At 36.0% G+C, this 12,246-nt stretch overlaps 1 protein-coding gene across 5 annotated transcripts in view; it reads left to right on the top strand.

Moving 5' to 3' along the window:
• The first annotated feature begins 4,546 nt into the window (after positions 1 to 4,546).
• ZZZ3 (zinc finger ZZ-type containing 3) overlaps positions 4,547 to 12,246 on the top strand; it is a 42,189-nt gene continuing 34,489 nt past the window's right edge. The window contains exons 1-2 of one of the 5 annotated variants that reach the window (XM_017743528.1): positions 4,551 to 8,436; positions 11,479 to 11,632. The gene's annotated coding sequence lies outside the window, so the exon portion shown is untranslated. Of the gene's footprint in view, positions 11,633 to 12,246 lie in introns of all 5 variants that reach the window. The other 4 variants (XM_017743527.1, XM_017743526.1, XM_017743529.1 and 1 more) reach the window with 4 other exon arrangements.

The following is a 12,246-nucleotide window of genomic DNA, read 5'->3' as shown; positions in this document are numbered from 1 at the left end:
GGTTTTTTACTGCTGTGATGGGTTGGCCATTTAGGGAAATGTCTGAACCCTGGCAATCTGCTCATGTTTGCTCAGGATAGGTATGGAAACTACATAATTCACACTCTCTGACACACCTTCTGGCAGCTTCTTCCTGCTTCCTGAATCTGTGATAAAATGTGCTGAAGGTAGATGGTATCTCTTTTTTTTTCCTTTGTTCTTGTGCTCTGAGAAATTCTCTAGTGGCTGAACCTGAAACTTGAATACCCTTTAATGTTTCTTCAGTCCTTTAACCTGATGTTACAGGTTAATTGCAAGGAATGGTAAAATGAGTGTCTCCTTTTATTTATGGAAATAGATACTATCGAGAATTTTAGATACCATAACCAGACTTGTATTTTTATATAAAAGGTTAAATTGCTATTCTACTAAAATGTGGTCAGAGTTTGCCCTGAATTATTGAATTAATAACTGTTGAAGTATAAAATCCATTAAATACTTCCACAGTCATGAATCCTATTGTCTTGAGACAAAAGAGGAAAGTCAAATCTGTGAGAAATTACTTCAGTTTCAGAAAATTAAAATGAGAAGAGGCAAGATGCTGTTTAAAGCCTTGAAGTCTCATGTATTCTATTAGGGTAGATAGAGCTGCAAACATACACCTTTGTTTCTAGTGCTGAGTGTATGTATTTGCAATATCTATGACATTACAGTTGCAAAGGCATGCTTTATGCATGCAGTAGCTTCCCGTCCTTGATAATACCACGAGGTGGTTTTTTGTTTTATCCCTGAAAAATGTATCTAGGCAAAGTCAGAAAAACTGAAGTGGAAGGGGAAGCTGTGAGTAGAACACAAAAAATTTATTCTGCCAATAAAAAATAGACAAAGCAAAACAGAAAAAAGCCAGTTGAAGGCAGAACGGAGAAAGAGTTAAAATGAAGTTGCTGTGAGAGCTGCAATTGGTATCTAACCTTGTAGCCTTTCCTTTTTTGCCAGGTCTTTATACCCATTTGTAAAAATGAAAATACAGAATTCTCTTTTTACAAAAACATCAGTGGGATAGCCTGAACGCTAAAAATTTATGGGAGCTCAAGGGAAGACAAGGAAAATTCATGGGAGAGAAATTCACTGAAGTTTAGAAAATAGATAGAAATCACATATGACTTATGAGGACTCTGAGCTAAAAATATTTGGAAGCTAGAATGGTATTATACACAGCAGCTCTTGCTTAACCATCTGCTTATCGCGGCTGTTGGAGACAAAGTACTGACTGCAGAGACGTGTGGCTTTACTCTGTGTGAGAAAAGAGGCTTGAAGTTAATAATGTTGAGCATAATTGATTTGCATTTAAATTTAATGAGGAAGAAGTTTTGAAAGTGAATAGTCAATTAACATGCAAAGGGAATCAAGTGTCTGTGCATAGGTGACAGATATGCTCATGTGCTTAGGCAGTAATAAGTACGTCCCTTTTGCTCTGGAAATGTAGTGCAACATCTCAATATCAAGAGAGATCTTTACAAAGTCATTGGTATAATATTCAGCTGGTGGAACAGGGTAATAGAATCAGAATGAATTTTTCACTTCATAGGCAGTCTTTCATTTTATACTTGAACTGTGAGCATAGTTTTGAAAGTAAATTGTCTCAGGTAGTTGCAAGAAATCATAAACTGAGTGTTGCAAAACAAAACCCTGAAGAACAATAAATTCAAAGCAGAATATCTGGGTATTCCTTATATCACAAAGTTGAATAAAGGAAGCCAAAAGAAAAGCATATGTAGGGTAAACTGTAGTTGTATTTCAGCAGTGTGTTGACAGGTTAATGGTAGGTTTAGAGTAACAGTGTAAAGTCTTAGAAATGCTTTCAAATACATTTTGAATCTATAAAATACTTATATTTAGCACATTAATAAGATACCTGGAGAAGAAACAGCCGATGCATTGTGGTACCGTATGAAAAGTTGTACTCTCCTGGCTTAATCTTTCAAGGGAATAAATTTGTGACTGTGAAAGATCAAGGAACTGTGAATCAGACTATCCTGAATTTTTACTGTGCGAGGGCTGTAGGAACTGCAAATCCTATGAGCAAGCCGGCATCTGGATAAAAAATGAAAGTGGAGCAAACCTAAAGGTTCTTTGTCAGTGGTCACAGGAAAAGCAAAGACCTGTAGGAAAAGAACAAACAACTCCCTGCATTCTTACATGGCAATTACATTGGCAATTAATTAAATTTAATGCCAAAATGTTCAAATAAAAAAAATGTTCATACTGAGAAAGTAAGAGTAACTAAAAGGCTGAAATTTTAAATGTAAGTGTAGGCTAGACAGAACTTCTTTTGTATTTCCAATTGGAACTGTAAGCATAGGCCAGACAAAACACAGAAATTGTAGGAAATAAAAAGCAGCATATTGTTTGTCAGTGAATGTACTGGCCTACAAAGGCCTTCTGAGCACAGCAAGAGAGGAAAGCAGAATGGCAATCAAGTAAAACAAAATTACATGTGATGCAGTCATAGTTCTATTTGAATTTCATATATTAGACTGAAAAAGTAAACCAGGCTACCGATGTACTGTTAAATCAAGGAAATTGTGGCCAGCTATCCTACCTGGAAGTAGTTGGATATAAACAGAAACAGCTAGAAATAGGTAATGTACTAGTTGAACTGGGAGCAGTCTTACAATAAAGTCAGTGCTTTTTTAAATAAAGGCCTCTATTAGCAGTAGATGTGCTGTGATTAAAAGGAAGGTGTATATGATAATGTTCGTATTGCAGGTTTTGTTTCCTGTGCCTGAAGAAAGGACAGCAGCGAAACAGAAAGCAGCTGCTCACTGTTCCTTTAAAAGCTTTTACAAAACACAGTTCCTGATGCACTTAAAACACCTTCAGTACTTGCCAGGGGAAACTCCCAAGCCAAGTAGACTGAAATATACATAACAGTCTTCTTACTTAGAAAACTTAAATACAGACTGAGCATACAGTGGGAACGCCAGGCTGTAGGGGGGTATTGAAACCTCTCTGCTTAACAAGCTCAGTGTTAGTTACAAAGCAGAATTCAGAAAGTTTCTAAGAATAAATTGTAAAACATTTTTAAGTTCCAATATCTGCAGTTTTGTCAGGATGCCCAAGCACTAGGAGAAAATTTGTCTGCCTTCAGATACTTTTGGGGAAAAAGGCGTATTCTTGGTGTAGATGATGCTGACATCCAGCTCACAGACCAGGAATGTGCTCAAAACTCCTTTGGAAGACTGTCTGCAATGGCAGAGCTGTCACGTATGGCTAAATATGGCTGTAGCAGTTGTGCTGTGTATTAGACCAAACTGCAGCACGAGGCAATGAAAAGAAACCGTCTCCTATATGGAAGGCAAAGGAGGAATAGCTTTTTACTGCAGATCACTATTTTGAGAACTACCACAGTGTTGAAGTTCTAGCATAGAGTACAGTACTGAAACATGTCAACAGCTGTAGCATCTCAGACAGTTTCTTTAGATAATAGATGTTTCTCTGGCTGTTCACCAGAGAAACAACTTGGTGTAAATACAATTTTATTGATATGTCAAAGTCAGTTGTAATAGAGCCAAATGAGCATTTAAGAGAGCTGGGGCTCTTAAAAATAACTGCCAGTCAAAAAGTGACATAAGGCAAGTTATTTACAATTGGATACAATAATCTTAAGGGTCTTTTCCAGCCTAAATGATTCTGTGATTCTATGGTAGCAGGCTGTGTTTAAATCAAGTTTAAAGCATACTTGGCTTATGAGCTTATTCATTACTTTGCTGAGCCCCTTGCATGTGAGAGCTCATCTGTGTGGTGGTGGTGACTGGTGCTATGATTATACACTCAGTATCAGCTGGTGTACCAAGGGATGCCTGTGATTCTGGGAGCATGAAAATGCATCTGGTGAAAAGACACAGCAGGGCCATAGCATAGCAGTGACAGGCTGCTTTTTTGTTTTTCTTCATGGATTTCAGGATAGTTCTGGGTGCCTTCCTGCCCCCAGTCTGTCCTGAATGTGTTTTAAGCATTTAGAATGTGATTTAGATCAGCCATTTTGGTGTCCCTCTATTTGTTTACTGTTTTCACTAAGTAATATTTGAATCCTTAGGCCAATGTAGCAACTCGCCCTAAGTTTAGCTGAGAGTAGACATCTCAGAACTGTAGAGAGCTTGCAGCTTTCACAAAAATTGTAGTCCCCTTTTTAAGGGGGATTTGAGCCCAGTAGTTACTTGCTATACATGGTTTGCAAGCAGTCTGGTCAGTGCACGTATAGGTCGGAATTCGCTACACCATCCTTGAGGTTTGGATATGACCAGAGGGAGGAACATGGGATTTTTCAAAACGTTGGAGGTTCGATGGGATGTGTGGCAGAATGGTGCCATGTTTAGGACTACAAAGCCAGCCCATTGCTGATTTGCTTATAGAATAATGTGTATTCCCTAGATTGAGGCAAAAGCATTATCAGATGGAAAAGAAGCGGTTAAAACAGTTTTCGTGAATGGAGATAGCTGGGAAAAACAGCCTTCTCACTTTTTTTTCTTTGGGGAGAGAGGGTGTATTTTAAATTTTGAAGAAAAAATTAGAACGAAAACATTTTAATTCTGAAACAACGTTCAAAATGTTTTACAGGAACTGTTACATGCCTCATGTGTCCCTTTTAAACTCTGGGTTTGGATTTGCTTTAGTACAATGCAGCAGCACTTCCAAGCACAACCCACGCAGAGCACCTGGTTGTGTGTGTGTGGTGCTGCGCTGAGTTGTACATCAGTTTGTCATTGGGAGAGCCTTCTGGGGCTTATGGAGCTGATGCTGTAATTTTGCATATAAAAAGCTGTATTAGCTGGTGCATTTCAAATGCATGCCCTTGACTGAAAATCATCTGGGATAAAAATATGTTCTAGACAGTATTTCATACAATATGCACTTTACAGTGTACTTCACAAGGTAGCATGTTTGTAGTCACTGCTCCAAAAGTAAATCAGACAGAGTAGTAATTTCCAGTGTAATATTCTACAAAAATGAGCAAACTGGTTTATCCTGAGGCTTTTAAGAAAAAGTAAAGGAGCACTGATTTTCTCCATCACGTTCCTTTTCATCTGTAAACTGCTAGCAGGATTATTAAGTACTTGACAACCTCTTACAATTGCAACCTACCTATAGGAAAAAGCAATGTCTTTTTATGCTAGGTATCTTCTGTGTGTTGTAATAATAACTTCTTCAGGAAATAAATAGTATTTTTTCTATTTATATGAAACTGTGTTCTGTGTTTAAAAGATTAAATACAATTGGAGTCTTCTGCTAGAGTAACAGTTTGATAAATGGTTACTGTAATTAAGTTAGTGTAATTAATTTTATAATGAGCTTTTCAAGAACCTGTGTGATTTAATGTATCTCAAAGATGTTAGTCACATGTTTTGGTAATCTTGCACAGGAGATATTCTTTGGATAACAGGACAGCTAATTAGCAATTGAATGATTTCACATGAAAAAAGCATATTATAATTTAGAGTGGGACTTTCACCTAGGATGATAAAGTGGATTGGGTAGGTGTGGTGATAAGGATACAGAGGGATGACCACTAAGTGAGGCTAAGCATAGTTTTTTTAATTGGGACATGGTATATACATAGTCTGGTTTTAATTTTCTTGTTAATTGTATCAGACAGCAGTGACTTTATTGACTATAGATGAGTCAGTAAAGTAGGGTGTTTACTTAAAGCTACTGTCTTTATTCAGGACAAGTGCAATTTGTATTAAATGATCATTTTTTGCATTTTTCTGTTAAGATGACATGGTTAAGATGAACACACCAGGTGATGTGTTGAAGTGTGGAATGTGGTTTGTTGTTCCAAGGGGCTGTGGTACCACCTTACAAAGTTCACAACTTCACCTTTTGTTGTGGCCACGTGATCCCATGCTTGTGCTGAGCACATTGTTCTTTAATAGACCCACAGGAAAAATTTATTCATCTGGAGCCATCTGAAAGGAAAAGAAGAAAAGATGGTATTTTCAACTCTGACCTATTTGTGGATTGTTATTTCAAAGTACAGTTCCACAAATAGTTGTGTTGACAGAGTTGCCCCAGGTATTTGTGACAAATAATTGGGATGAGTGCGGTATGATGCGTTTAGGTGAGTTGGGACTAGGTAAAATCACAGATTCTGCCTTTTCCTTGCAGTTATTCCCAGTTCCGGTTTTCCTTCTTCACAGTTGTGATCTTTCTGTCTTCTAGTAGTTCTTCAGGATTTCCAGTCTGTCTCTTTTTCCAGTCAGCATCCACTTATTTTGCTAGTGTAGCTGCTGTCCTTACCTGTGGATTCACATTTAGCATTCCCCTCAGCCTGCCTTCATCACAGCTCCACCAGGATTTTTTTTTCTCAGGCAAACGCTTCTCTATGCTGAATTCCAATTTCTTACTCCAAAATATGGAGGAAGAAAACCTTCTTGAAGAAACAGTTAGATGTGTCTTAAGCAGTAAGAGGGGTTTAAAATAATTTCCATATTTGTGCACAGAAATGAGTAATTATTTTGACTGAGAATTCAGGAGAGAGACAGCAGGGTGGGAATATCAGTCTGAGACAGATGCCTCAATGTATAATTTCAGCACAAACTCTAATTTGGCCAAGATACAAGAAACTGAAAGCAGTTTAAGTGTTTCAGGCTTTAAAGAGAAGAAATTTGATATAGTGGTTGCTTTTCTAGAGTTCTGCTGTAAAGTCACACTTGTGTAATTCATATTTAATTTTATGTGAAGTAATTTTGCAATCTTATCCTGGAATGTCTGGCTGGAAGAGGGGTGATGCCTATATCATACCCATCCTCCCAGTAAGTTTCCTCATATAGGCATCCCAGAAGAGTGAGAAATACCAGTGCTGTCAGCAGTTTTGATAACACTGCTGAGTGGAAGGGGTGCAAAGGAACAGATGTACGTTGCTGGTCATTGTCCTATAACTTTCTGTTCAACCTTTTTCTTATATTTTGTGATTTTAGAGAAAGAATAAGACAGTGTTGGAGAGGAGGAGGATGAGCTTTTGTTTGTTTTCATATATCCTATTATTTAAGTACCAATTAATTTTACCTGGCCATTATGGGGTTTTTTTCTTCCAGAAAGAAGTAGAAATAGCTTTCCACAAGAAGATTCTTTCTGAAGAATTTTTTTCCTCTTACTTAAGAATGGATTTGTCTAGCCTAGTGAACTCATCTATTTTAAAGAAGAAAAATAGCATATTGAACTACCCATTCTGGTTCTTCACAGTTTTAGTTTTGAGTAAAACATTTCCCTTGCTAGTTTGCTAGCTTTAAAAACCTGTTGATAATTTTTTCATGCTATTCTACTTTTGTTTCTTTTACTTTATCTTACTTGCCTTTTATATATAAGATTAATATAAGTAGTCCCATTCTGACAGACTATATTTTGATTATATGTAATATAATCTTACTGTGTCAGAGACAGCTGAAATCTCAGAATAGTTCCGTTAATGTTTATTTATTTTTATTGCATTTAAGCTTTCATTATAGCTTTAGGCTGCTTATTGTTACATATTATTTTGGGTAACATCTTCATAATGTCTTTTGGTGGAGGTTATTTCTATCATTTGAAAGTACTGCTTGTTTTGATGTAATGTAGAATCAGAAAGATAAAATGCTGTTTCCAGAAAACTGATTTCTTGCTAATGTAGTTATGTGAAGCTCAGTATGTGTGGGAAGAGATGCTGGCATACTCTAGATGTGATAGACTGCTGAATATAATTTGTTAAATGAAATTCGTCCCTAATTTAGTAATACTATGTTAGGAAGTGATGTATTTTCTATGTGGAGATAATCCAAAATCTTGATAATCTCGTGTCTGTGTAGATTCTCATCTTTTCAGAGGTGCTAATTTTTTTGTCTTGGGCAAATAAGGGATTAGATTCTGTTTGCATAAATATCTGCTGCTTTCAATTTTTTAAAATGTACTGTTTTAAGTAACATTCCATTGCTCTGCAGAGAACTGAAGAACTGCTATTTTATACCACAGAGATCCATCAGTTTTATTTATTACTTTGAGCAATTCTATATGTGTGTCACATTTGCTCTTGTAAATGGTAACTTTGCCAATAGCAGATGTTGTCTCTGAAGTAATTTGGGGATTTACTGAAGTATGGTACTAGAGAGTGCTCCTGCTATCAGATATCCACAGATGCAATATCTGAACACTGGGAAGAGCTGGAATCTTTATCATGGCAGTATTATCACTGGGCATGCTGATTGATAGATGAGACTCAGAAGAACAAGAAGAGAATAAATTATTTCTCTTCAATATGAAGATGATTTGTTATACTCTAGATCAGATGAACACACTGTTCTGTTTTCTAGGGTTGAATTGTTGTGGAAGACTTTAGAATACTGCCCATTATCATGAAATGGTGACATCAAATAACCATTGGAGACTTCTTCTGTTGCAAGAGTCTGTTCTCCCCCACCCCCAGTACACGGTTATTTTTTTATTTGTTTGATGTTGTGTGTAATGTTATTTTATCCATCTTAAGTTCCAAATACTTAATTCCACCACAGGTACAGTAGAGGCTTCGGTTGCTTTGCTGCTTTCAGGTCTGGTATACACCCAGTGCGTTCAGGTATTGACTGAGTCTTTTCACCGTCTCTTTTCTAGCTTAGGGTCACATGGAACATACTTTTAACTGTATCCACGTTTCTGGATTCCTTAAACAATTGGGCTCATACTTGACTCTCAGATAGACAGTACCAGTGTAATGCAGTAAAAAAATCAGTTATTCTGCATATTTAGGAAGGGTTTTCCTCATTCTGCTGTCTTTAACTGGGGTTTCATCTCTATGTAAATGTTTGCTGCTAGAAGTTTCATGCACACAGTTCAGCATTCAGTAACTTTACTAAATAGGCTTGTGGTTAAGTTAAATAAAAATTCTAGGATAATGTGAATATGGTGTGTTTTGGTAGAGTTTGCCTAAAGCTGAGTAAGTTTAAGGGTTCTTAATGCAAAAATGCATACCCTGAAATACATCCTATGTTGTCATGAAATTCTTGATTGCATGTAAGATGTACAGACAATTTCTGCAAGCGGTTGAACTTCAGTCTCACTCTGAAGATTGTCCCTACTGATTAGTGTGTGACCATTTCTGGTATGGTTTCAGCAGCAACATTTGCTCACTGGCTTCTTACAGAGGTCCTTTCCCACAAGAGACAAATTCAGAGTCCCTTACTTATTTCACAGCTCTGTCTGCATTACACTCTGTTTAACCTGTAACTTCTTAATTTTTAGTGGGCTCTGCAAACCATAGTGTGTTGTTTCTTGGCTGATTATCACTCGTCAAACTTGCAGTCTTTATTGCAGTATTCCAGTATTCTTCCTTAAATGTTGATATGGTTCCCTGAAGAAAGGCTTTTAGAGCTAAAAGCTTATTTAGTTTCCCTTGCACTCCTAATTCCAGCTCATAAATAGTTTCTAAAATGAGTGATGTCCGAAACATTAAATTACTGTTCCATTGAATTTCTCTGCCACAGAAGATGTGGTTGTTCTAAGTGAAAAATGTCATTGTAATTGGTTATGCAATGTAAAGGAATAATAGTTAATTTTCAAGACAGTTTTTCCATGGAAACTTTTGGGAAAAATTATATAATTGTTCACTTGTTAAGCCCCTGTGAATGTTGTTTTCTAGGTTTTAAGCATAATTGAGGTGCAGTCATTTCACTGTATCCTGATTAAAGTTTCCTGTTTTTTTTTAAATTATTATTCCCTCCTCCATCCCTGCCAACTGTTACCAGACAAAAAATCCTGACTAGGTAAAACTTTTCTTACCCACTTTGGTTTCTCCTCTTTGATATTTACACAATGTTCTTGCTGTGTCTAAAATGCTTTAGCTGTCCCCAAAGGCACATAGACACAGCAGGGATTGTGTCTTTCCTACTGTGAGTAAAAAAGGGTTGTTTTGGGCAAAAGAAAATCAGGAGAGATGAGATGTACAAATCTGACAAAATACTGACATCACAATTCCAGCCATTCCTGAAACAACTTATTCATATGTTCTTTACTTAGGACTGGTAAAAGTAATTAAAAATGTTGAGATTAGGCTACCTTCTGATTGACTCACTTATATTTTAAGTGTTTTGTTTGGATGATTTTTTGTTTAAATGTATTTCGTATTTTTACCAAAGTTACAGAGCTTTAGTATTTTTTGAGGTATGTTGTTCTTTTGCAAAAATTGGTCAAAATCTGTCATAGTTTTGGTGTCTCTAGACAATGTGGATTTAGAGTAACATGCTTTTTCAAGTGGTTGTCTTTGCCTTCTTGTTCTTCCATTCTTTATTTGTGTTATTATGATGTTAGTTCTCTGTTTGTTAAATTGAGAAATCCCACTGCATAAATGAAACCTGATTTGATTTAGTTATCTACATAATAGAATTTATGGTACTTCATGTAGCATCACCGTAGAAACATCTTCTGTTACTGAATTTCACCGCAATTAGACGTAATTAATCTCTTCTCCTCTTACGTAGCTCAGTTTGTATTTTGAATTGGCCACTTAATGGTGAATTAATTTGCTGTTCTTAGCAGTATGAAATCCTAACTAGGTTGAAAGTAAAGACAATTTCCAGTAATCTAAATATAAAAACTGTGTAGAATGAAGAATACTGAGGAACCTGTCAGCTTGTGTTTTGCATCATGAAGTTTTGAACTGTCAAGATGAAAATAAGCTCACTTTTATTATGTCAATAGAATATGAAGAAAGCTTCAATAACCACTATTCTTTAGTGAATTATGGTGCCTTCATAGTACTAGATGTTCTGAAATTAAAGGTGATTGCTGGTGTGTTTTTTCAAGTAGTAACTTGGTCATTGGCGCAAATGCCTAACGTGGAGATGACTGAAAGCATTGTGTGACTTTTGGGCCTCTAGATGTATTTCTGTCTTTCAGTATCCAAAATACTTCACTTCCACTACAAAGGAGGTGCTATACATTGTTTTCCTTGGATGAAGGATAGGTTTAATGTGAACTCTAGAAAGTGTTTTAGTCCTGTTGTATAGATGGAGGTTATTCAAGGATTTGGAGCCAATATAAGTTTAGAGTTCTGCTCAGTTAATTAAAATTACCTGTGTATCTAATTATAAAATACATTGGACAATGCATTTCATAATTCATTAGTTGTAGTAATACGTTTCACTATTTGTTTTCTTGTGTCTCTTCAAATACTGTCTGAAATTTGAACACTCTAACACGACTCTGGTGAATTCATTTGCTTGCACGTTTAGTGTATGATACAGTGAATCACTTAGAAACTACCACAAAAGGTATTTTACATTTGAAACCTAAATTAGCATTTCACATACTCAATTACTTTATAGCATATTGTTCTTTCCTTATGTAGGACACTTTTAAAATTGATAATTTCTTCTTTAAAAAGCTGTTATTCTTTGTATGTCCTGTTGCATTCTTCTTTGTTTTCAGTGTAGTAATTTAAATGTTTTATTGATATCTTTGTCTTTTTCTCAACAGTTTTCAAAATCTTGTTAATGTGATGGCATAAACTAGTAAAGCATTTGGATTACATGATGGATATCAGAATTGTTGACTGATATTATTTGAGTGGTACAGTAAGAGTCTGCTGCATGAAATGCCAGAAGTTTATATTTCTTCTAGTTTTGAAGTGGTAAGTTTTTTTACATTTGTACTAAGGAAATAATAACTTTTTATCTTGTCATGTAAGGTATATTTCTTTAGAAAGTATCATATCAGCAAATCAGTAAAGATTTCTCTCTTGCATAAGATTTCTAAAGTCTGCTGAGTTCAGCAGTAATTACTAACCAAAGTATACATTTCTATTTGGTTTAGGTTATTTTGTTGGTATTGATTTGAAATGTCAGTTACTCACCCCTAATGTGTGCTAGCTTTAATTAGAACAACCTAGGGGAAATGGAATATGTAAATAAACACTGTTTTTCATGTTTGGGTTCAACCCCAAATGAGATCACTCTCCAGATGGTATTGAGCTTGTGTGCAAAGAGGGAGAATATGCAGGCGAGTTTATCCATGTGGAAAATAGGTATGAAAACCATTATAGAAAACACATAGTGTTTTGCTGTCTTCAATCAGCTGCTGATGTTTGACCATTTTCTGCTTGATGTATTATTTATATTTTCTCTTAAGGCAGAGTGTGTTGGAGAGCTCTCACTTATTTAATTTTAAGTGGACAGAATGAAAGTCCTGCAGCATCTCTTTAGATGTACTTTCAGGAATACAAACTGCATTCATGTAAGGCAGCAG

Source organism: Corvus brachyrhynchos, unplaced genomic scaffold (genome assembly GCF_000691975.1).
Source record: "Corvus brachyrhynchos isolate BGI_N302 unplaced genomic scaffold, ASM69197v1 scaffold48, whole genome shotgun sequence".
In the NCBI taxonomy this organism is placed as follows: domain Eukaryota; kingdom Metazoa; phylum Chordata; class Aves; order Passeriformes; family Corvidae; genus Corvus; species Corvus brachyrhynchos.
Note: the sequence above shows the minus strand (reverse complement) of the source record. Positions and strands in the feature narration are given on the sequence as shown.